Below are 27,496 nucleotides of genomic sequence, written 5' to 3'. Positions count from 1 at the left end.
TCTCTGGACTTTCTCCAATTTATAGTGTAACTGTCAGAAACATTTGCTCTCTATATATTAAGACTCACATTAGATATTAGAGTATAAATATTTTACCATATTAAATTTGCTCTAATTTCAGAAAAGTATATCCTACCCATAGAATGCATTCCAGACTAGTTTGCACTAAGTGCAAAGTATACATTTTTCTCATTGAGTGTAGAATTACTATAGATGTTGGTCTATATTTCAAAATTTTGCATATTTACAGAATGCTCTGGAAATTTTTCCATTTTATAAATGAAATGATAGGCCCATAGAAGTTTTATAGATAATTAATAAGATGCTTAAGATAAAAATCAAGATATTTTATATCACATATATGATGAGTTAATTTTTCCTCACTCTGTAACATACCTTTCAATGTTGGTAATCTGTAAAAATAATATTTAAGTCCATAAGGCTAATAAAAAGAATTTTATCATAGAATTAAAATTTACTATAACTATTCAAAGGACTCTTAGTGGGGCTTTTGTTACCTCTTAAGCATATATTTAAGTGTTTAGAAGTGAAAACACTAACACACAGAAGTGAGACACATCAATAATTTATAAGTATGTAAGTGATCTATTGAGAATCAGTACAATTGCAAATTATCCTCTTTCCAGGCTTAACTAAAGAACAATGTATATAAATGTATGAAGTCTATGTGGCATCAAATTATCACAAAGTAAAAATGTAATTTTTTGTTATTTATATCTTCTTAATGTAGAAGAATCCTATTTTGAAAAAATATGTAAATGTTTAGGGCACGCTAAATGACTATGTTTACATGAAAGCCTTAATAAGGTAATAGTAAATAAATATTATTATTTAGGATAAAATTATTTCTCCATAATAATATTTGCTAAGTATTTTTCTCATAATTTTATAAAGAATAATACTGTAGGGAAAGAAGGTTTGAGCTCTGACATGTAAAGTTCTTGGAAGTCATCAGTCCCATCCTCACAAGAAGATATCTGAACAAATTGAAAATCAATAACGTTTTTAGATCCACCAGAGAATTGAGGTCACAGGCTAAACTACAGAAAGCCAAAGACAGAAAGAAAGTCTTGAGAAAATACAGAGAAAAATGACTTTCCCCATAGAAAAACACCAACAAAAAATAATTACATAGAATTCCTCATCAGAACGCATGCAAACAAGAATAGATTAGAGAGAAGTATTTGAAATGCTGAAAGAAAAACACCAAGATAGAATCCTGTATTAAGTAAAAATATTCTTCAAAAGTCAAGGAGAAATAAAACTTGTTTTCAGATAAAAAAGTAACCAAAATATTTTATTTTTCTTATTCTTAATGACCTAACAGATAAAAGTTTGCTCAAAATAATAGTAGAAACAATGTATTTGGTAATTATAGTATATAGATAAATGAAATGAATGACAATAATGTTATACAGATAGGAGGGAGAAGTTGGGAATATTCTATTTTAAGGTACTTGCAGTATAACAACCTTGAAAAACAAATTTAAAAGAAATACAACATACAAAGAAATGGGAGACAACAGAGTCATAAAATGCTCAATTAAAACTAGAGAGGTATAACTAACATACAATATTCTGTTCATTTCATGTTTACATTATAGTGATTCCATAATTTTATATATTATGAAATAATCCCCATGATAATTCTAATCCCTCACCAAGCAAAGTTGTTACCATATTATTGAGTATATTCCCTATGCTACATATTATTTCTTCTTGATTTAGTCATTTTATTATTAGAAATTTGTACTTCTTATCCCCTTCACCTATTTCACTGATCCCCTTAACCCCTCCCCACTCTGGTAACTGACAGTTTGTCTCCTGTATCTAAGAGTCAGTTTCTGTTTTATTTTGTTGATTCATTTGTTTTATTTTTTTAGTTTTTTAGATTCTACATATAAGTGAAATTGTACGGTATTTGTCTTTGTCTGACTTATTTCATTCAGCATTATTCTCTCTATGTCCATCCATGTTGTTGCAAATGGCAAAGTTTCATTCTTCTTTATAACTGAGTAATAGTTCTGTGTGTGTGTGTGTGTGTGTGTGTGTGTGTGTGTGTGTATCACACATTTTTAATCCATTCACTCAATAATAAGACACTTAAATTGCTTCTACATCTTGGCTCTTATAAATAATGCTGCAATGAAGATAGTGGTACATGTATCTCTTGTAATTGGTATTTTCATTTTCTTTGGATAAATATCCAGAAGTGGAATTGCTGGATTCTATAGTAGTTGTATTTTTAATTTAGGGAGGGTCTTCTGTACTGTTTCCATAGAGATTGCAGGAATTTACATTCCTCCACAGTGCACAAGTTTTCCCTTTCCTCCGTATCCTCACTAACACTTGCTATTTTCTGTCTTTTTGATAATTGCCAATCTGGTAGGTGTGAGGTGATATCTCAGAGAAGTCAGACACAACATCACATGTTATATGACTCCACTAACAGAAAGACAGAAAGTAAATTATTGGCTGCCTGGAGCTGGGGATGGGAACAGGGTATGATTTTAAATGGGTAGGAAGGATCTTTTGGACTTGTCATGAAAAAGTTCTAAAATTGGATTGTGGTGATGGCTGCTCACTCTGAAAATTTATCAGAAATCATTGAATTTTAAAAAATAGAATAAATAACCCAGAAATATCAACAACAGCAATAGCAACAAAACACCAGAGAAAGCAGAGAAGAAGATAATGTGAATGTCTCGATGTCTCTTTTTGGGAAAGACACGACTATGAGATATAAATTCAGCCTCAAAAAATAGTTTATCTTGGGACTTTGGTTGTTAAACAAATGATTTTAATTAGGTCAACAATTGCATTATCATATAAAGCAAAATATACTAAAAATCAGGAAGCAGAGAGAACCTTGATGCTAAATAATTGTCATGGACAATAGGTTCTGTGTTTCAAAATAACCTGTACTGATATAGAATGTTTTAAATGTCATGATTTGGGATGAAAATATACAAATGGACTTGGATAGAATTTTTTAAACAGAATATAAAAATGCTTTGAAAAAGTGAAAAAGATACAAAAAAGCTGTAGAAATTTACAGAGATGTTCATTGCAAAGTGAAGGAGAAACCATTTTGCTAAGGTTATACCAAATTATGATGAGTCTTTAAATTTGCACTTAGCTATGCTAAGGAATTTCACCTTCTTTGGTTTGTAAATTATAAAATATTGATTTCACAAGAGAGAACATGTTAACAGCATTTTAGAGTATATGTAAAAATCAATATTTTATAATAATGACAGTAATGGTCACATATACCAGAAAGAGGAGGAAAAATGTAGGCTGTGGGAAATTATTGTCTGAAGACCAAGACGTAATAATAAATGGAAGTCTTCCAATGATGTGAAGACGAAAACAGGTCACACAGAGATGAATCTGAGTGAATGTAGAAAGAAGCAGTGTCTTTTTCTTTCTAAGACCATGAAGTGGAGCTTATATGTGTGGATATGTGGGTTGAGTGTCAGTTTGAGGGAGGCAAAGTCAGGGAAAATAGAAGATAAAAACAGACACAAATATTAAGAATCAGTTGATGGCATAATGACCAAAAATTGACAATAGTTTTAGTAGAATAAAAGAGAGAAAGAAAATTTGGGAGTATTTCAAGAAGTAAATCAGAGCTAACGTTAGCAGGGAGAATTAGGATTCTAACTTTAGAGTGATTTCATACCATCAGGAAAGGGTATTTGCTTTAAGGCTTTACTACTGTTCACAATTCAGTGATCATAATTGTTCATAAAATGATAAGGTACCGCCAAAATAGTACTTAAATTAGTATGCTTACTTGTTCATAGAAACCAATATATTTCATTGTAGTTGCCATTATGGTGTTGTGCTTTGTCATGATCAGCCCTCTTTATTTGGGTATGGAGTATATTTGCCTGTTGAGAAAAAGTAAATTACACGAGAATTAAGGTATTGTAAGAATGTCATTCAGGGTTATCAAGTCAACATGAATAATGAATACAAATACTTACTAAGAAATGACTATGATGGAGTCCATTTGCACAGTAATATCATATGTTCAACAGGAAAGAAATATGCATGTTAGATACTCAATTTTATAATTTCAAATAATTACGGGTTGAATATTTTTATAGAATACGAAAATAATTCTATGGAATAACACAGAGTTAAAAATTTACCAGTATTTTGGCATATTCATTGTTCAATTAACGTGTGTTGCATAAATTTTACAATTTAATATTCCACTGTCTAAAAGATTGGTTTAAATGGGATTGTTTACTATATTGAATTGAGCCAGATAACTTAATGATCTTTTTATAGTCCTCAAAATCGATGAGATTCCTAAGACATAATAGAGATAAATGCAATTAAACAAAAATGCTTTAAGGCTGTTATTCTTAAATTTATTACTTCTATAGCTATAAAAACTCTCTTCATTTAAAAGGCTTTCAAATAAAAGTTATTTAGAATATAACACATTTCCCCCCAAATTCTATACAAGCAATAAAGTAAAGTACTAAATATGGAAATTATAAGACTAATGACATTTATTAAATGAAATGTATAATGTTCCAGAAAGTAATGTGACTTGTTCAAAATAATAAAAACGGGAGGCTTAAAAAGTAGAGTTTCTGACTTTACAGTATTCTTTCCATTGTGACATTCTGTCGTGATGATTAGAAAGAAAGACCAAAATATTTCATTGTGACATAAAAAAGAAAAAGAAGAATATTGGTGAAGATATAGACAAATTCTGGCTTCGGGATCAGCAATTCAAGTTAACTTAGTTTTGTAGACTTAAATTATTTCTGTAAAACAGGGGCTAAGATTACCTGAAGACAGGGCTTATAGAAAGTGAAATGCTTTATGTAGTGTAATGTAACTGCTATAATTTTAATAGGGAAAGAATCTTTTGTAACTAAGCTTACACAACTCAGATTGAAACAGAAAACAAATGGTCATTCTAAATTCTAGTTTTTATCTACAAATATGATTACATGTGCACGGAAGAGATTCTAGGGTTACACAGGATGATCAAGCAGAGCCCCAAAGAGCCCAGTGAACTAAGGGGAGGTTGAGGCTGTGTGACTTGATCTCTCCATCAAATGTAATACAGTTGCTATAAAAATGAGAAAGGATATGAGAAAAGAAAAATGTTGGTGGCCAGAATTAGAAATTAAGAAGGGCTACTGTTTAGCTATGAGAAAGAAGGACGTTCTGCCCCTTGTGACAACACAGGTGGACCTTGAGTATATTATACTAAGATAAGTCAGACGGAGAAAGACAAGTATGACATCACTTATATGTGAATCTTAAAAAGCCAAACTTGGGGCATCTAGGTGCCATAGTCGGTTAAGTGCCTAACTCTTGGTTTTGGCTCAGGTCGCGATCTCATGGTTCGTGGGATTGAGGCCCAGTTTGGACTCTAGTCTGGGAATGGAGTCTGCATGGGATTCTCTTTCTCCTTCTCTCTCTTTCTCTATGCCCCTCCCCCACCTCTGTCTCTCTAAAAAAATAATAAAATTTAGAAAAAAGTAAATACCATATTACAGTTTTCATGATCAGGCCCTATGTGGAGTATTGAGTTCAGTTCCAGGCAGCATATTTAATCCATTTTATATGTCTTGATTGATGAAGTATCTGAAAACCTTGATATTAAAACAAGAAAGAGAAAAAGAAGGAGATTTGAAAGGTCTGAAGACAATTACCCTAGGGAGGAGAAAAAAGAACTTTAGAGGAAAATATTGGCTTTCTTCAATACCTGGGAGACAGAGAAGTTTTTGTGATGTGTGTGTGGGGGATGGGGTGGGGGAGATTCCATTGGAATGATAGGATAGATTGAAAATATAGTTGGAACTATAAGGGGATGTTTTACATAAATGTGTGTAAATATTTTCAAAACAATAAGGTATGAAAATAGAGTACCTAAAACTAAATAAAAATAATGTGTCCCAAGCATGGAGAAAACAGAAATATTCAGATATACAGTGATATTTTAGAACTTAAGTCACTGATAATCTCTATTCTTAACTTTTAAAAAGTTTATTCAATATTTGTGTAAATGGTGACAGTTTTGTATTACCTTTTCTTTTTCTTTTCTTTTCTTTCTTTTTTTTTTTTTTTTTTTTTTTTTTTTTTACTCTTGCTCACCCACAGAATTGGACCTGGATGTCCACTTCTCATTGAAATAGAAGAGTGTTGAAGTGTTTATACATAGCCGATTACATTGTGAAAAAATTAACTCAAAAGATTCTAAAATACAGTCAATTTTCTCCCTATAAATCTAAAGTTAAAAGTGTTTACTTACCTAAAATTGGTTAAAATAGGGAATTACTACATATACTTGTCATTATTAAGTAGAAATGTGTTTATTTTCCAACATATTAAAATAATGTGGCCAAATATATGACTTTCTAGTTCCTTGAAAATTCAAGGCTTTTTTGTTGTTGTTGTTATGTGTTTGTTTGTTTGTTTGTTTTTGGTCATTCATTTCCAACCAAGTGAATGGATTATTTCTCAAAGAAACGTAAACATCCAACTAATCTTTGCATTTCAAACACATATACCTATTTCTGCAGCCCCTGGCTACATTCTGTGGTTTATTTTGTCACCATCCTTTATTTATTAAATTAACTATGTTCAGTGACTTGTGTTTTCTGCTTTAGTACTGTGAGTAGCTGAGCACCTCAAAGCCTCCCCAGCCAGCACTGAAGGGTTTATTTTTCCCATGACTCATAAAGAAGTAGCTAATAGTAGTGCCACACAGAGGTCATAGCATCCAGTGAAGACAAAATGCTCCTTCAAAATGAATCAGCTTCATGATGGCAATAATATCTAATTTGAACTTGCCTACTTTGTCTACTTTGCACTGTTTGGTATAAAGGTATAAGTTAGCAAGTATAGTACCGCTGTGAGTTCATAATTGAATTGATCATTCTCGTAATGGGTAATGTCTCTCTTCCTTCCATAATGTCTATTCCTTGGCTATAATGTTCTGTAATTGATATCAAGCTATTTCACTTCATGTTGAGAGGCACATACATATGTGAGGACAAAGGGGGAATGATAATGTTTCATATAGAAAGCCAGGTATTTTTTACTTAAGTCTCTGAAAATGACTTTTATCATTGGCAATCAAGTTTTTCACACACAAGTATCCTCTGCCTTCGTTATGTCCACCTAAATTGGATGTCAAATTTTGCAAAGTATGTGATCAGATATTTAACATCTTTTCCTATGATTGCCAATTCACAAAATGATAAAATGCTTATCTGAAACTTCCACCTATGAACACTTTATTACCAAAACCCAGCTCATAAAAATATGTCTTCTGGGAAATATTATTTACTTTAGATGGTTTAAATTCTTTTTATCTCTCATTTAGCTTCTATAATTTATTGTTAATTTATATATTGTGATATTATTCTTATATTTTGCATATATTTCATATAATACTAAATTTTAAGCTATTTGAAGGAAGTGACTCCTAAATATTCATTTTCCATTTTTCTTTTCATTTTGTTATATGGAATTATGTAAGCATTAATTATTTGAACTTAAGTGCTGAGATACTTTTATTTTTGACTCATTTGAACTTTTTTGGATGAGCTAGTACTTATTTAGAAAACAATTTCATACTTTCAAATAAAACTGATATTGTCTCTATTGGCAGAAGAATGATTTAGATAAATATACGTTTAAGAACACATGCATACATAAGGCAAAGTCACATGCTACCACACCTACAAAGTAAAATTTGCACTTGTCCATGTATATAAACAGTATATATATGACATTGTATATATATATATATATATATATATTTTATAAGTAGGCTCCATGCCCAACATGGGGCTTGAACTCATGATCCCGAGATCAAGAGTCACATACTCTATTGACTGAGCAAGTCAGGTATCCCTTGACCATATATCTAAAGGAGCCATGCTCCTAACCCTTTTATAAAATAAGAAGTTAAAAAAGAAAAGCCAAAGAAGGTTAAAGATAATGAAAAGACTATTCTAAATAAAAGATATAAAGAGGAATAAAGTATGTGAATGTAAAAAGAGGAAGTACCAGGAGACTTTAGAATTGTTTGTTGCTAAACTTTCATGGTATAGAGGGATAGAAACATGAAAATGAACTATGCCAGTAAAACCATAATTTCCTAATATCTCTCATTATCAGTTTCTTCACATATAAAATGTGATAGTAGCATTACCTCTTAGGATCACTTTAGGGTATATGCATGAGTCCACACACACATATTTATTAACATATAGTGTTATATACTGATAAAAATTTATCAAATAATACTAGCTTACAAAAGGACATAAAATAACTCATTTTAAATTCTAAGGACAAACATTTTCTGTTTGGGAATGAAGGTTACAATTTTTTGATCCTCTTATCCTTCCCAATAACACTTTCTTCTTGCCATGAATAAATACTGATTTTAAAGGGACTGTAAAATATCACCTGTGCTTTTTAGAACATTCCTTCAGTGTCCTCATTGTACAGCAAGACACCCAAACATCAACAAAAGTTGCTGAGGTTCTCTGAAGCAGGTAGGCCTTTGTCTTCTGTATTACCTTAGTAATCTAGTTAATTCCTGGGAAACAAAGTGTGCTCCTGAATATTACAACAGTAAAACCATATTTGAGTATCATGGTTATATGATATAACACTGTAATTCTAGGCTCTTTCTGAATGTTTTTTCCTTTTATTGTCCACAGTTTTGTTTTTTTTTTAACGTTTATTTATTTTTGAGACAGAGAGAGACAGAGCATGAATGGGGGAGGGTCAGAGAGAGGGAGACACAGAATCTGAGACGGGCTGCAGGCTCTGAGCCGTCAGCACAGAGCCCAACGCGGGGCTCAAACTCACGGACCGCGAGATCATGACCTGAGCCGAAGTCTGCCGCCCAACCGACTGAGCCACCCAGGCGCCTTTATTGTCCACAGTTTTAAATATTTTTTTTTTCAACGTTTATTTATTTTTTGGGACAGAGAGAGACAGAGCATGAACGGGGGAGGGGCAGAGAGAGAGGGAGACACAGAATCGGAAACAGGCTCCAGGCTCTGAGCCATCAGCCCAGAGCCCCACGCGGGGCTCGAACTCACGGACCGCGAGATCGTGACCTGGCTGAAGTCGGACGCTTAACCGACTGCGCCACCCAGGCGCCCCTTGTCCACAGTTTTAAATGACAATGACAAAGGGGTACTTGGCTGTCTCAGTCAGTTGAGCACCGGATTTCAGCTCAGGTCACGATCTTGTACTTTGTGGGCTTGGGCCCCAAGTCAGACTCTCTGCTGTCAGCTCAGAGCCCACTTCAGATCCTCTCTCCCCTTTCTCTGCTTCTCCCTTGCTCATGCTCATGCGCTCTGCTCCCTCTCTCTCAAAAATAAATAAATATTTAAAAGAAAAAAAAATAAATGACACTAACAATGACATTTATTCCCTGGCTATTTGTAATGATGTCAAATCAGATCATAATTATAAGTGTTTAACTTAAATACTTACACACTTGAAATAATATTCTCCTTCTTTACAAAAATAATGTTTAATACTTAGTGGTTAGATATGCTATTTAGAAAAATAATGCATATATGTTATTTCCTAACACTTACCTGACCATGCATTCAATATGGCATTACATAAAATTTGATTTACACAGATACTCAAATTGATTTCCTAAACCTAATTAAGAATGATTTTTATGATGATCTTCTAAGAGGTCATTGCATTGAAAAATATTCCTTAGGGTATTACCAGACAGATATTTAATGTTCAAGTGCTTGGAAAAAATGTCATCAACAGCTTCAAGACATTAAGCTAGCCTATTTACTTTACAATAACATCAGTGGGAGTAAAATCTGGTCATCATCTCTACCACTTTTCAAGTCTTGCATTTTCCCTTTAGCTCAGCTTGTTAAAAGATAGTCCTCTTATTGTGAAATATTTCAATAGGGAGCTTTAAGGAATTAGTTTCCAACACTTAAATGACCTAAGTTGCACTGAGGCAAAGAATTTTATTGTGATTGGGAAAGAATAATTTCAGTTCCCACACATCCATTTATTCCATTGTTCACAGCAAGATCATTGTGAAACTAAGTACTTGATTACAGTGAAACACCAATAAAATACATGTATATTCTTATATAATGCAAGATATTGAAAAGCATGTTTTGTTATATTCATCATTTTCCTTTTTAAAATATTTTTGTACTTTGGTGTATACAAAAGAGGTATTTATGGGTTGATGGAAAAGAAATAGTTAAATGGCTAAACATGCTACATCTGGGATGATGGATGAGGAGATAAAGATCTGCTAAAATGTTCCCCCAAAATTCTAAGATGAAAAACAAAATATTGTGGCTGAGATATGTATCTAGGTCCTCTTTTCTCCCTCTTAATATCTATAGAAGATGATGATAGTTAGATAGATGATAGATAGATAGATAGATAGATAGATGATAGATATTCCAGTGATATACTGGGTCTGTATGTGTCTATCTATCTATCTATTTATAAAATATACATATAGCTACCTATATGTATATCTATCTATATCCGTTTCTATATAGGAGCACACTGGATATCTCTATAGATAGATCTATCTCTCTCTATATATGTATCTATCTATAGTGATATCTCTCTATATATCCACATATATAGGTATCTCTACAAGATATCTGTATATCTATCTATTTATCTATCTATCTTCCAGTGATATCACGCACACACACACACACACACACACATAATCCACTGATTTTAGCAATGCGGTTCGTATTAATTTGCATCAGAGTTATGGTTCTTAAATAGAATAGTTTTGGAAAGCCAGACCTCATCATTAGTCTCAAAGTTAGAGATCATCTTATATTGGATCACCACCCTTTAAAGTAATCAATCAGTTGGATGTAAACCATATATGCTTATAAAATAGAGCTGGTGGACAAGAAAAAGTGACAACATAAAAAAAAAAACTATAAAAGCCTAAAGGAGATGCACATAAAGTATCTAAGTGATATTATGAAATGTGAATCTTGAAATATATTTATAAGCATGCATATGTTTCTACCCTAGATCTAAAACATAATTGAATCAAAGAGAATAATCATAAATGGGAATGTGTATCTTAAATTTTAAATAAGGATATTTTTAATAAAAGCCATTTGCACAGAGTCTAAAATCTGGAATTAAATATATTATCTTTTCTCAGCAAAACCTAAGAATTATACTGGCTGAGAGAGGAGTTTGAATATTGAAAGCAAAGTAAAAAAAAATAAAATAAAAATATCCCACAAATGTCTTTTTATTGGAGTGAGAAAATAGTAGAGTAGTTCTTAAATTATCTATCCAGATGTGGGAAATGTGTGTCACTTATTCATCTAATTGTAGAGAAATATGTATTTAAATGTGAGCCTGAGGAAACATAAAGTTATAAGCAAGGATCTGGGAGACAACAATAGAATTAACAGATTCACAAGAGGAATGGAGAAATGAGTAGCATCATAATCAAACTAATATGTAAGAAAAATAAAAATAAATAAGCACATAAAAGGAAAACCATTAAGAAAAATAAATAGTAAACAGAAAGTCTTATCATGGAAACATATTCACTTGTTCCATAAAAATAAACAGAATGATAACTTCTATCAATAACAGCAATGTCTAGTTATAACAAAAACATTAAATACTACACTTGATCTTAGCCAAAAGGCCAGGAAGCAATAACATAACAAAGATATTAAATATGATAAACAAGATTGGGTATAGAAATTTACTTTTAAAGAGTAAAAATTGAGAGATAGAGAGATAGAAAGGGGGAAGGGTACAAAAAGTGATATCAGGAAAATACAAACAAAAAGATAGTAGTACCCATATTAATATCAGAAGATATAAGAAACAAAAAAAACATAAGCATAAAGATATATAAAATTACATAAAACAAACATTACTAATGTTTAAACAGTTTAGAAATGCAAAAGAAACTTGATGAAGAAATTGTAGTCTAAACTTTAATACACCTTTCCCATTCGAAGGATTACTATCTGGTGGCCAAGAGCTAGAACCAAATATAAAAACAATATCATATTTCATTAAAATGACCCGAATGTGAACTTGTCAAACATTGTATAAAATGAAGTAAAAAAAAAAACCAAACAAGCAGTGCAGCAACTGGGAGCAACATACTTGTGAAATGTAGGGATTCAAGCACCAAATTAAGGGGAAAACTTGAGTGAATTCCACTGGAAAATTGCTGTGTGGGACAAAAATTCACTACATACTCAGAGCTGTTTGGTCCTCCATACTTGCCTGATAAGTGACAATATTGTCAGTCTGAAAATTCAAGTCACTGACTTCAGCCTTGACATAAATGGTAGGTCTGTCTTCTTTATTGGGTAAGTAAATTTTTATAAGTACAGAAATGGTGAAGAAAAAACCCTTAATTTTGATAAATTTGTGCTAAATTAAAGGTACTATCTTGTATACATTATATAAAACGCAATAGTTAAAAGAAACTCATTTATTGATTATATGGTCTTAAGTGGAAAGATAAAAGATAAATTGACTAAATATATTAAATATTTTCATGTTAAAGACAGCTTACTTAATTATGAATATGAGACATGCACTTAAATTACATCTTGGTTAAGCATTCAGAAAGCTTCAGAGTTTTTGGCTTTGAAAAGTTGTAGATATTAAAGTTTAAATATATTATGTTGATGATGTCCATTTAAACTACACACATGCAAATAGAATATCTATTTAAATTATGCAAGTATACATTCATGCACTTAGTATATAATGTTTATATTTTTATTTAAAATATATACATATATATATCATGTAAGAAATACATATATAATGCATGTCTTCAACATATTCATATTTATCATAAGTATCATATGTAACATATGATTTTTTTTTTTAAAGTTCAAAATCTGTTTTCTTTTCATCTCCTTTAGTACTTACATATATTGACATATTGAGCACCATTAGTTTTCTTTTTTTTTTTTTTATGAAGTTTATTGACAAATTGGTTTCCATACAACACCCAGTGCTCATCCCAAAAGGTGCCCTCCTCAATACCCATCACCCACCCGCCCCTCCCTCCCACCCCCCATCAACCCTCAGTTTGTTCTCAGTTTTTAACAGTCTCTTATGCTTTGGCTCTCTCCCACTCTAACGTCCTTTTTTTTTTTTTTTTTTACCTTCCCCTCCCCCATGGGTTCCTGTTAAGTTTCTCAGGATCCACATAAGAGTGAAACCATATGGTATCTGTCTTTCTCTGTATGGCTTATTTCACTTAGCATCACACTCTCCAGTTCCATCCACGTTGCTACAAAAGGCCATATTTCATTTTTTCTCATTGCCACGTAGTATTCCATTGTGTATATAAACCACAATTTCTTTATCCATTCATCAGTTGATGGACATTTAGGCTCTTTCCATAATTTGGCTATTGTTGAGAGTGCTGCTATGAACATTGGGGTACAAGTGCCCCTATGCATCAGTACTCCTGTATCCCTTGGGTAGATTCCTAGCAGTGCTATTGCTGGGTCATAGGGTAGGTCTATATTTAATTTTCTGAGGAACCTCCACACTGCTTTCCAGAGCGGCTGCACCAATTTGCATTCCCACCAACAGTGCAAGAGGGTTCCCGTTTCTCCACATCCTCTCCAGCATCTATAGTCTCCTGATTTGTTCATTTCGGCCACTCTGACTGGCGTGAGGTGATACCTGAGTGTGGTTTTGATTTGTATTTCCCTGATAAGGAGCGACGCTGAACATCTTTTCATGTGCCTGTTGGCCATCTGGATGTCTTCTTTAGAGAAGTGTCTATTCATGTTTTCTGCCCATTTCTTCACTGGGTTATTTGTTTTTCGGGTGTGGAGTTTGGTGAGCTCTTTATAGATTTTAGATACTAGCCCTTTGTCCGATATGTCATTTGCAAATATCTTTTCCCATTCCGTTGGTTGCCTTTTAGTTTTGTTGGTTGTTTCCTTTGCTGTGCAGAAGCTTTTTATCTTCATAAGGTCCCAGTAATTCACTTTTGCTTTTAATTCCCTTGCCTTTGGGGATGTGTCGAGTAAGAGATTGCTACGGCTGAGGTCAGAGAGGTCTTTTCCTGCTTTCTCCTCTAAGGTTCTGATGGTTTCCTGTCTCACATTTAGGTCCTTTATCCATTTTGAGTTTATTTTTGTAAATGGTGTGAGAAAGTGGTCTAGTTTCAACCTTCTGCATGTTGCTGTCCAGTTCTCCCAGCACCATTTGTTAAAGAGGCTGTCTTTTTTCCATTGGATGTTCTTTCCTGCTTTGTCAAAGATGAGTTGGCCATATGTTTGTGGGTCTAGTTCTGGGGTTTCTATTCTATTCCATTGGTCTGTGTGTCTGTTTTTGTGCCAATACCATGCTGTCTTGATGATGACAGCTTTGTAGTAGAGGCTGAAGTCTGGGATTGTGATGCCTCCTGCTTTGGTCTTCTTCTTCAAAATTCCTTTGGCTATTCGGGGCCTTTTGTGGTTCCATATGAATTTTAGGATTGCTTGTTCTAGTTTCGAGAAGAATGCTGGTGCAATTTTGATTGGGATTGCATTGAATGTGTAGATAGCTTTGGGTAGTATTGACATTTTGACAATATTTATTTTTCCAATCCATGAGCAAGGAATGTCTTTCCATTTCTTTAAATCTTCTTCAATTACCTTCATAAGCTTTCTATAGTTTTCAGCATACAGATCCTTTACATCTTTGGTTAGATTTATTCCTAGGTATTTTATGCTTCTTGGTGCAATTGTGAATGGGATCAGTTTCTTTATTTGTCTTTCTGTTGCTTCATTGTTAGTGTATAAGAATGCAACTGATTTCTGTACATTGATTTTGTATCCTGCAACTTTGCTGAATTCATGTATCAGTTCTGGCAGACTTTTGGTGGAGTCTATCGGATTTTCCAGGTATAATATCATGTCATCTGCAAAAAGCGAAAGCTTGACTTCATCTTTGCCAATTTTGATGCCTTTGATTTCCTTTTGTTGTCTGATTGCTGATGCTAGAACTTCCAGCACTATGTTAAACAACAACGGTGAGAGTGGGCATCCCTGTCGTGTTCCTGATCTCAGGGAAAAAGCTCTCAGTTTTTCCCCATTGAGGATGATGTTAGCTGTGGGCTTTTCATAAATGGCTTTTATGATCTTTAAGTATGTTCCTTCTATCCCGACTTTCTCAAGGGTTTTTATTAAGAAAGGGTGCTGGATTTTGTCAAAGGCCTTTTCTGCATCGATTGACAGGATCATATGGTTCTTCTCTTTTTTTTTGTTAATGTGATGTATCACGTTGATTGATTTGCGAATGTTGAACCAGCCCTGCATCCCAGGAATGAATCCCACTTGATCATGGTGAATAATTCTTTTTATATGCTGTTGAATTCGATTTGCTAGTATCTTATTGAGAATTTTGGCATCCATATTCATCAGGGATATTGGCCTGTAGTTCTCTTTTTTTACTGGGTCTCTGTCTGGTTTAGGAATCAAAGTCATACTGGCTTCATAGAATGAGTCTGGAAGTTTTCCTTCCCTTTCTATTTCTTGGAATAGCTTGAGAAGGATAGGTATTATCTCTGCTTTAAATGTCTGGTAGAACTCCCCTGGGAAGCCATCTGGTCCTGGACTCTTATTTGTTGGGAGATTTTTGATAACCGATTCAATTTCTTCGCTGGTTATGGGTCTGTTCAAGCTTTCTATTTCCTCCTGATTGAGTTTTGGAAGAGTGTGGGTGTTCAGGAATTTGTCCATTTCTTCCAGGTTGTCCAATTTGTTGGCATATAATTTTTCATAGTATTCCCTGATAATTGTTTGTATCTCTGAGGGATTGGTTGTAATAATTCCATTTTCATTCATGATTTTATCTATTTGGGTCATCTCGCTTTTCTTTTTGAGAAGCCTGGCTAGAGGTTTGTCAATTTTGTTTATTTTTTCAAAAAACCAACTCTTGGTTTCGTTGATCTGCTCGACAGTTTTTTTAGATTCTATATTGTTTATTTCTGCTCTGATCTTTATTATTTCTCTTCTTCTGCTGGGTTTAGGCTGCCTTTGCTGTTCTGCTTCTATTTCCTTTAGGTGTGCTGTTAGATTTTGTATTTGGGATTTTTCTTGTTTCTTGAGATAGGCCTGGATTGCAATGTACTTTCCTCTCAGGACTGCCTTCGCTGCGTCCCAAAGCGTTTGGATTGTTGTATTTTCATTTTCGTTTGTTTCCATATATTTTTTGATTTCTTCTCTAATTGCCTGGTTGACCCACTCATTCGTTAGTAGGGTGTTCTTTAACCTCCATGCTTTTGGAGGTTTTCCAGACTTTTTCCTGTGGTTGATTTCAAGCTTCATAGCATTGTGGTCTGAAAGTATGCATGGTATAATTTCAATTCTTGCAAACTTATGAAGGGCTGTTTTGTGACCCAGTATATGATCTATCTTGGAGAATGTTCCATGTGCACTCGAGAAGAAAGTATATTCTGTTGCTTTGGGATGCAGAGTTCTAAATATATCTGTCAAGTCCATCTGATCCAATGTCTCATTCAGGGCCCTTGTTTCTTTATTGACCGTGTGTCTAGATGATCTATCCATTTCTGTAAGTGGGGTGTTAAAGTCCCCAGCAATGACCACATTCTTATCAATAAGGTTGCTTCTGTTTATGAGTAATTGTTTTATATATTTGGGGGCTCCGGTATTCGGCGCATAGACATTTATAATTGTTAGCTCTTCCTGATGGATAGACCCTGCAACTATTATATAATGTCCTTCTTCATCTCTTGTTACAGCCTTTAATTTAAAGTCTAGTTTGTCTGATATAAGTATGGCTACTCCAGCTTTCTTCTGGCTTCCAGTAGCATGATAAATAGTTCTCCATCCCCTCACTCTGAATCTAAAGGTGTCCTCAGGTCTAAAATGAGTCTCTTGTAGACAGCAAATAGATGGGTCTTGTTTTTTTATCCATTCTGATACCCTATGTCTTTTGGTTGGCGCATTTAATCCATTTACATTCAGTGTTATTATAGAAAGATACGGGTTTAGAGTCATTGTGATGTCTGTATGTTTTATGCTTGTAGTGATGTCTCTGGTACTTTGTCTCACAGGGTCCCCCTTAGGATCTCTTGTAGGGCTGGTTTAGTGGTGACAAATTCCTTCAGTTTTTGTTTGTTTGGGAAGACCTTTATCTCTCCTTCTATTCTAAATGACAGACTTGCTGGATAAAGGATTCTTGGCTGCATATTTTTGCTGTCTAGCACCCTGAAAATCTCGTGCCAATTCTTTCTGGCCTGCCAAGTTTCAAAAGAGAGATCAGTCACGAGTCTTATAGGTCTCCCTTTATATGTGAGGGCACGTTTACCCCTTGCTGCTTTCAGAATTTTCTCTTTATCCTTGTATTTTGCCAGTTTCACTATGATATGTCGTGCAGAAGATCGATTCAAGTTACGTCTGAAGGGAGTTCTCTGTGCCTCTTGGATTTCAATGCCTTTTTCCTTCCCCAGTTCAGGGAAGTTCTCAGCTATAATTTCTTCAAGTACCCCTTCAGCACCTTTCCCTCTCTCTTCCTCCTCTGGGATACCAATTATGCGTATATTATTTCTTTTTAGTGTATCACTTAGTTCTCTAATTTTCCCCTCATACTCCTGGATTTTTTTATCTCTCTTTTTCTCAGCTTCCTCTTTTTCCATAACTTTATCTTCTAGTTCACCTATTCTCTCCTCTGCCTCTTCCATCCGAGCCGTGGTGGTTTGCATTTTGTTTTCCATTTCCTTTAAAGCGTTTTTCAGCTCCTCGTGACTGTTCCTTAGTCCCCTGATGTCTGTAGCAAGAGATTCTCTGCTGTCCTGTATGCTGTTTTCCAGCCCAGCGATTAATTTTATGACTATTATTCTAAATTCACTTTCTGTTATATTATTTAAATCCTTTTTGATCAGCTCATTAGCTGTTGTTATTTCCTGGAGATTCTTCTGAGGGGAATTCTTCCGCTTGGTCATTTTGGATAGTCCCTGGTGTGGTGAGGGCCTGCAGGGCACTTCCCCTGTGCTGTGGTGTATAACTGGAGTTGGTGGGCGGGGCCGCAGTCCGACCTGATGTCTGCCCCCAGCCCACCGCTGGGGCCACAGTCAGACTGGTGTGTGCCTTCTCTTCCCCTCTCCTAGGGGCGGGATTCACTGTGGGGTGGCGTGGCCCGTCTGGGCTACTTGCACACTGCCAGGCTTGTGATGCTGGGGATCTGGCGTATTAGCTGGGGTGGGAAGGCAAGGTGCACGGCGGCAGGGGGGGCAGGCTTAGCTCGCTTCTCCTTAGGTGATCCACTTCAGGAGGGGCCCTGTGGCAACCTGAGGGAGTCAGATCGCTGCCGGAGGTTTGGCTCCGCAGAAGCACAGAGTTGGGTGTTCGAGAGGAGCGAGCAAGTTCCCTGGCAGGAACCGGTTTCCTTTGGGATTTTGGCTGGGGGATGGGCGGGGGAGATGGCGCTGGCGAGCGCCTTTGTTCCCCGCCAAACTGAGCTCTGTCGTCTGGGGGCTCCGCAGCTCACCCTCCCTTTGTCCTCCAGCCTTCCCGCTTTCCGAGCAGAGCTGTTAACTTATGACCTCCCAGACGCTAAGTCGCGCTTGCTGTCGGAACACAGTCCGTCAGGCCCCTCCGCTTTTGCAAGCCGGACTCGGGGGCTCTGCTTGGCGGGCGAGCCGCCCCTCCGCCCCGGCTCCCTCCCGCCAGTCCGTGGAGCGCGCACCGCCTCGCCGCCCTTCCTACCCTCTTCCGTGGGCCTCTCGTCTGCACTTGGGTCCGGTGACTCTGTTCTGTTGATCCCCTGGCGGTTTTCTGGGTTATTTAGGCAGGTGTAGGTGGAATCTAAGTGATCAGCAGGATGCGCGGTGAGCCCAGCGTCCTCCTACGCCGCCATCTTCCCAGAATCCTGTAACATATGATTTTTGAAGATGATCTTCCACATGGTATATATTCATATACAATATTACAGAATATTGTATATACAGAATATTCATATACAATATTACAGAGAGAGAGGGAGACACAGAATCGGAAACAGGCTCCAGGCTCTGAGCCATCAGCCCAGAGCCTGACGCGGGGCTCGAACTCACGGACCGCGAGATCGTGACCTGGCTGAAGCCGGACGCTTAACCGACTGCGCCACCCAGGCGCCCCTAAAAAATTTTTTTAATATTTACTTATTTTTGAGAGATAGAGTGCGAGTGGGGGAGGGGCAGAGAAAGAGAGAGAGACACAGAATCTGAAGCAGGCTCCAGGTCCCAAGCTGACAGTACAGATCCCGATGTGGGTCTCAAACCCTCAGACTGGGGGATCATGACCTGAGCCAACATCAGAAGCTTAACCAACTGAGCCACTTAGGCACCCCCAGAAAACATTTCTAAGTTTAACTGTTAAAACTTACATGTCAGTAACTTTTTATTTATAATATTAAAAGATGAATCAGAACTTTAAATCCCCCAAACTGCATATTCCTTTTCCCTGGCTGCCTATTCAAAATTATAAAAGCAACATATGTTGACATACTTATTTCATAAATAGTAATATCTAGCATAAAAAAACATGGCAACACAGAAAAATAAAGGTAATATTTTTTGCATGTGTGTGTGTGTGTGTGTGTGTGTGTGTATAGAATGTATGAGTTTGGAATAAGCACCTTATATACCCATGATTGGAAAAAAAATGATATTTTGAACAAAATGAAATAATACAAACCTTGATCTTGTACAAGGTAAAAAAGTAATCCTTTATAGTCTTCCCTATCTTCATTATTATATAAAATGTACTCAATATGAAAGTGTTTACTATATGTTAAGAGCTAGGAAAAGAATAGCATATATTACTATAGTGTAGATAAGGAAATTAATAAACATAAAGGCCAAAATTAAAAAAAGAAACATGAAGAATAGAAGGATGGGTAGATAAATAGAAAGGCAGGTTATTTTGAAATCCACAGAAGCTAATTCCTTATGAGAATTTTAAAACAATAACAAATTTAAAATGAAGAAAATTAAGGATGCAAAAGACACACAGCCATAGACAAATAAAAGATGAAAAGAATTAGATGATGATTCTACATATAATAAATTTGAAATATTAGGGGAAATGTGTGATTTCCCATAAAATTATAATTTAAAAATGTGACTAGATGATAGATATTATATTTGAATGAAACAATTTCCTTAGAGAAGATTGAAAACATTTTAAAAAGTTACCAGAATTGATGACGCCGCAGCCTAATTCTGTGTAACATCTGAACACATAAAGCTATTCTAGATACAATAAGCATGAAAGCTCCACAACTAAGTTGAGATACTACCTTAATTACATAAAGTTGATAAAGATAATTTTTTAAAATGACTGTAGACCAATCTCAGTCATAAGTGCATAAAATTATAAAGAAATGTAGCAAAAAGTACAGGAGACTCACAGGCCACTGATACAAGATGAGTTCTAGAACATAACAGTCCACTGTTTTCCTGACATATTGTTCAATATTACCTAATTGTGTGTGTGTGTGTGTGCGCGTGCACATACACTCTGGAATTTGTAGAAAATAAATGGACTTCAATAAAATGCTTGTCTGGGATTAGAACCTTACTCCTTCCATTCCCTCATTAACTTTATTCTTTCAATGTTGATCGGTTAAAATGTAGGAGAATTGTATCTTCCAGAGGGTGTAACAAAAAAATAATAAAATGGCTTAGGTGTAAAATGATCACTTTTCATTTGGCAAAGTTCCACCTTTCAAAGTTTGGAATTTCACTTTAAATAGTGCCCTAGACTGCAAATGAACATATTAGTGAAGTGGAATTTCAAAGGACTGTAAGAGATTGTGGAAACTGAAAAATAGTGTCCTACATCATGTGAGAGGTTGTTTTGATGGCTTCTAAGGACCCTGTAGTGGATGCTATGATGGATCGCTCATATTCCCCACCAGGAATGAAGGACTGACTCCCCACCTTCTCCTTGTCAGAAAGGTTTCATCTGTCAACGATTCTCTGTTGAAGAGAGCTGGTTTTGCTCAAAATAATGCCCATTTCCAGTGATTAATCAATGTTGGGTCACAAGCACCCAGGCTCTCTGTCAACCTTGAGATAATTCTAAGGTGGACTGCCAACTTTGGAACTCCTCATAGAGACAGCTAAAGTCTCTATTCGCTTTGCATGCAGCTCAACTTCTGTCCAATGTGTTGCTTTGTTTTCCCCTTCCCTCCACAGGGGTTAACTCAAAACACTCACTAATAAGTTTTTTGCATGCTAATCTCAATCTCTGAGTTGGTTTTCCTAGAAATCAAATCTGCAGACAGTTCCAGGTGTGACTTAAAGAAACAGACTCTGGAATAAGACTTTGCAAGTAGAGTAAAGACGCTATGACCTATGACTGGCACTGGGTGGAACACAGACACCTTATGGTCCAAGGTTGCGCTGCAAGTTTTTAACCTTCAGAGTTGGTGAACTACAATGGTAGAAGGGAATGCATTCGCAGATGTGATATATCCCATATTTGAGAAAGAAGGGGGAAATGTTAATTACAAATTAAGTGGAACTGGGTTTCTAATAATGCAGTTTGATTAGACTCTGAGAAAGATAACTAAAAGCTAAGCTTGATAATTGAAAATAAAAGCTAAGTGTGAGAGCTAGAGGTCTTCCTGGAGGCATATATTTCTTACCTCAGCAGGCCAGAAAAACCTAAGACCCAGGGAGCCACATGTAGGCTTACATGGAGAGTATCCAAGCTTCCAGTTAAGGCCTGTTTCGTATTCCAAAACAGATCCTGTTAGGGAAAGAATGGTATTCTGATATATTGAATAAGGATATATAGATTGAGGTGCTCAAAGATTTTAAACTCTCAGAATTCAGTGGACCTCCTAAGCCTGAACAGATTGCTTACATCTTCATATTCATCGTTAGCTGAAGAGAATGCAGAGGCCTCCCTTGCAAGATCTAGGCCAATAATTAATATTAGTAACTTAACCATTAACCAAGGTTAAGTCACAACATAACCCAATGTAGGTATATTAAACCTGAAAAGAGGGAATTGATTATAGGTCAAGGGATCTGTAGGACCTGACCAGCATGTAAAAGAAAATCTGGGAAAGTCTACAGGCGACTGAATTCTGAGTGTGCTCGAATAGGATGGTGAAGATTAAGGCTCAAATAGAGAGAATTTATTGATTTGAGGGTTTTCTTCCAACATATAGGATTAACACCGTGGGGAAGCTCTCAGGAGGTGATACAAGCATGCTATATGGATGGCTAAAGATCAAGTTCCAAGGAGCATGGAAAAATTGATGGCTTGTATTATATGAGGGAGAAATGCCAGAACTTTAATTGTAGATAGAGGAATTAAAGAAGGAATTAAAATGTTTGAAGTTGAGAAATGTTGGAGGGAATAAGCTATGTAAGACCTGAAAAGTCAGCCATGGACTCCATTCCCTGGAAGGCCCCAGACGGGACATAATTTATAAAGTATAAGTAGTGGCATGGTGATAAGCACCACTGTATGCTTATACTGCAGCCCCACTATAGGGCAGGGTTGATGGAGGAGCTTTTGCTACAAACCTGGGTTTACTGACAAATGCCAGTGTTAGGATCCAAAACGATGGATGGCAAGAGGTGACCCTTAAGCAGCAAAAGTCAGCTTGGCATGCTCATTAGTATGTGTCTTAATGTTTGAGGGGCAGCAATGTGATTTCTGCAGAGTCATAAAAATGTTAACTAGAAAATTCTGTTCTAGTGACAACAAACAGATGGGCAGTTAACAGTGTCAATACCCTACCTGTAAATTAAAAAGAAATCAGTGACGGTTGGTGAGAAAACTGACTGCTATTCCCCACCCACCCACCACCATTCCTGGTTTATCCCCCTGCAAAGCCATGGTTCTTAACTTTGTACCGAACTTTTAGATCTGAAATTCATTGTGCAAAGAAGTGACTGACCCCAGAAGGAAAAAATCTCACAACACCACAGCAAGTATCCATGGTAATGATTTGTGCAGTCCTTCCTGAAAGGGAACTACTACCATTATTCAGGCAAATATACACTGAGAAAAAGAAATACACAAATATTCCAAATACAGTTGGACAAAGAGTTCAATTTACAATTAGCACCAGGGAATCTGAAGTGTCATTACAGTCTCACTGTTAGAAGGGGAACATATAAAAGCCAGGATATTACTTTAATTTTAGCCCAAGTGCACTTCTCACTGGGTTAACTGAGTCTGCAGACCCACTGAGGGCTTGTATACTTGATCCCAAGATGAAAACCTGGGATACACATAATTGGTCAATGCCACAACTCTGAAATGGGCTCTAGGAGATATTATGTTTGAGAAAGCTACATGGACACCTTTGAAACTTCTCACCTTCTTCAACCAAGATATCATAAATCAAGCACAGTACAGTATCTAGTATCTGGACATTTCTTCTCGGTATGTAGAAAGTTGCCAAAAAATGCCAAGAAACGCCTTCAGAAACCATAATTCTATTTTGAGCCCCCTTCAAGTTGTAAAGCAAACTGAATAACTGCAAAGAGAAGTGACCCCCAGAAGAGATGGGACAATTTGTCCAACTTTTGGCAGAGCAGTAGGAGAAGCAGGCAGCCACTAGAGAGGTGAGTAAGAAGGACACAGTTTGGAGTTTTACGGTGGTTTTAAGGCTAAGAGTGGATTGATGTGAAAATCTCTGGACAGCCACAGACAAAAGAGAATCCATACCGCCTACCTTCTTTTTTCCCCCATGGACTTCCATTTATCAACCACAAGACTTGGGATGGAAGAAGAAAACCAAGAGAAACCCTTGGATGATGCGTGCATCCAGAGAGCCTGCCTGGGTTTGAAGTGGAGTAGTGAAACTAAAAGAAATCTGTCCCTGTTGTGATTACTAATTTAGAACAATTCAGCAATCTTCAGAATCTGGGGGCAGCACATCTTCTTGCGCCAGGATCCATCATTGAGTAAGAGATAGAGTTTTCTGCACTGGGGGAAGAGCTCACTATCCTGCACCTAGAGTTCAGCCTAAACACAAGGCATGGGTGGTGTGGCCCATGGGACAGAGAGGAAACCCCACCCACACTGGCCCCAGCACCTAATTTGAAGCACCACTGGGGGAGAGGCAGAGGGGCATTGAGTACAAGGCAAATGTGGTTGCTGGGAAAGGACCAAGAGCTTGAGAGAGCCTCACATTGGAGTCTTGGCTACTCAGGGTCTGCCAGAGACAGAGGGTGAGCAGGAGGATGGAAGCCCCTCTCTCCCCCTACCCGCTACCAGCACTTCAAACCATGTACCTTTGCACTCTTGCGGGTATGGAGTACTAGCCAAGTGCAGTCTGCCCCTGGACGAGGGATGGAGGACTGAGAGAGGCACCTGGTAACAGGCATGAAGGCTGAAACCTGAGGACAGTGCTCCTGGATAAACCCTCATGTTCCAGGCCACAAAGTAGCATGAAACTGAGCGGTCCACTGCTGTTTGATGAAGCTGTTAGGGCACTGGAGGTGACTGAGGCAGCAGCAAAGCCCACTCCCCACTTTACTTAGGGCCAGATTGACTCAGTACCCCTCCTTAATGTCCTGACCCAAGAAGTAGCATGCCCACATCTGGGCACAAATATAATTATCATTTTGGTGGTTAGACATGCATTTCTAACACACACTGGCTATATCATTATGAAAAGAATGGTACTTATATTATGTACATCCATATATAAATATATGTGCATGCTTCTATATGTGTATGCATATGTGTATATAATATATGTATGTATATATACACATATACACACACATGCTTCTCACATACCTATATGCTCTGTATTTAATATGCATGGAAACAATTTTTTGGAACAAAAACCACATAAAAGGAAATCTATTCAAATTCGTCTCCAGGGCAAGAAATTCTGAGTAATGTCCAAAATTACATATATTACAATCACACTATAAATCAATATTATTAGAAATAAAGTCAAAGAGTTCCCTTTTCAGAACTGCTGGCCCTTTGGGGATTTGGAACTTCAATCAAGGACATATAGAATTCATTTTTCTTTGCAGCTTTATTGAAATACAGTTGACATAAAATGAACTGCACATATTTAAAGGGCACAATTTAATAAGTTTTGATATATATATATGTGTATATATATATATATATATATACTCCTAAAGCTATGACCACAATCAATAATTTCTCCCCTTATGAAATCATGATTCCTAATTCAGTTTCCAACTTCTGGATCTGAAACTCATCGTGTGAAGAAGTGACTGAGTCCTCAAAGGAAGACTCTCGCAACAACACAGCAAATACCCATGGTAATGATTTTCACAGTCCTTCCTGAAAGGAAACTAGTACCATTTATTCACATCCTTGCCTTGGTTTTGATCATAGAAGGAAATGATTCAGTCTCTCATGATTAATTAGGTATAAACTGTAGGTATTTTATAGGCATATCATATTCTGTAGCTTGAAGTATTTCTTCAACCTGAATTAGACTGAGGAAATTTCCTTCTTTTTTAAATGATTTTTTTTAACGTTTATTTATTTTTGAGACAGAGAGAGACAGAGCATGAATGGGGGAGGGTCAGAGAGAGGGAGACACAGACTCCGAAACAGGCTCCAGGCTCTGAGCTGTCAGCACAGAGCCGAACGCGGGACTCGAACTCACAGACCATGAGATCATGACCTGAGCCCAGTCGGCCACTTAACCGACTGAGCCACCCCGGCGCCCCGGAAATTTCCTTCTAATATTAGTTTGTTGGCGAGTTTTTGAAAGGAATGGATATTGGACATTAGCAAATGTTTGTTTAGTATATATTCATTTTTTCCTAAAATTTTTTTGTTTAGTTTGTTATTAGAATAATGCTAGCCTCATAGAATGATTAAAGCTTTTCCTTATTTTCAAATTTTGGAATAATTTATGTTGAAATATTATTTTCTTTCATTAAAGACTTGACACAATTCCCTGGTAAGGGCATGTGTATCTGGAGTTTTGTTGTGCATGTTAACTAAAAGTCTAATTTTTAAAATAGACAGAGACATGTGCATACTATCTATTTATAATTAGGTTTGTCAGTTTCTTTCTTTGAAAGAAATTAGAAAATTGTTAAATTTATTAAGATAAAGTTGCATATTATCATCATTAGTAGTACCTGGAATATCTGTAGTTATGTACTTCTCTCATTCTTGAGAAATAGAGAAATTGGCTTTTTCTCTATTTTTTGCTGATTAGTTTGGGTAAATTTTATCAATTTTCTTGATAATTTCCAAGAATCAGCTATTGCTTTCAGAGATTTGAATGACAAGAAGAATTCAACAGGCCATTGCTGGCTTTTAAGATGAATGGGGCTATATGCAAGGACCAGAGAGAAGCTACACAGAGCTGAGTCTTGGTCAACAGCCAACAAGGGGGTCTTACAGTTGAACTGAATTCTGTAGATAGCAGCATAAGTTTGTTAGAGAAGCCCAAGCTACAGAAAGGAAAGACTAACACCTTGACTTCAGCTTTGTGAGATCCTAAGCAGTGAATTCAGAAAAACCAATCATACCATCTCAGATTTCTGAGGTAGAAGACTGGGAGATAATAAATGAGTGTTATTTTAAACCTCTAAATTGTAATTTGTTATGTAGCAATAGAAAACTAATAGATAGGCAATATTAAGTTACTGTAAACAAGACTGTGTGATATCAGTGCAAAGATAGACATATAGTTCAATGGAACAGAGTCTAGCAATATACAGACATAAATATATATGCTCAATATTCATACATATGTATACATATACATGTTTATATATGCATACACATACGTGTTTATTATGCATATATAAAAAAATCCAAAGTCAAATAATTGTCTAAACTGGTACCAGAGCAATTCATTGGTGCAGGAAAATCCCTTGAAGAAATTGTTCTGGAAAAATTTGATATCTGCATGATGAATTAATCACCTGACCCTTATATCATTCCTTACTTAAAAATCAATTAGGGATAGGATAGACCTAAAGGTAAAACTAAAATAAGAAAGTTTCTGAAGAGAAGCCAGGAACATTTCTTTGTACCTTGAGATACGCAAAAATTTCTTACAGAGGACACAGAAAAAGCAAACCATAAAAGAAAGTGATGATTTGGGCTTGTCAAAATTAAAACTGGGGTAAATCAGGGAGCCTGGGCGGCTCAGTCGATTAAGCGTCCAACTTCGGTTCAGGTCATGATCTAATGGTTTGCGAGTTCGAGTCCTGCATCAGGCTCTGTGCTGACAGCTCAGAGCCTGGAACCTGCTTCAGATTCTGTGTCTCCCTCTCTTTCTGTCCCTCCCCAACTCATGCTCTGTCTCTCTCTCTCTCAAAAAGAAGATAAACAAACATTAAAAAGTTAAAAAAAAAAAGCTTATGTAAATCAAATTAGGAAAATAAACAAGAAAACTCTGAGGGAACATTTTTACAGTATATGTTTCAGACACAGGGCTAACG

At 36.2% G+C, this 27,496-nt stretch overlaps 1 pseudogene; it reads right to left on the bottom strand.

The window, feature by feature from the left end:
• Positions 1-11,623: 11,623 nt before the first annotated feature.
• On the bottom strand, positions 11,624-11,737 carry LOC124510532 (uncharacterized; annotated as a pseudogene).
• Positions 11,738-27,496: the final 15,759 nt, after the last annotated feature.

This window comes from Lynx rufus, unplaced genomic scaffold (assembly GCF_022079265.1).
Source record: "Lynx rufus isolate CCGP_SWC_20201006 ecotype Redwood Valley unplaced genomic scaffold, mLynRuf1.p SCAF_15, whole genome shotgun sequence".
Classification (NCBI taxonomy): Eukaryota; Metazoa; Chordata; class Mammalia; order Carnivora; family Felidae; genus Lynx; species Lynx rufus.
Note: the sequence above shows the minus strand (reverse complement) of the source record. Positions and strands in the feature narration are given on the sequence as shown.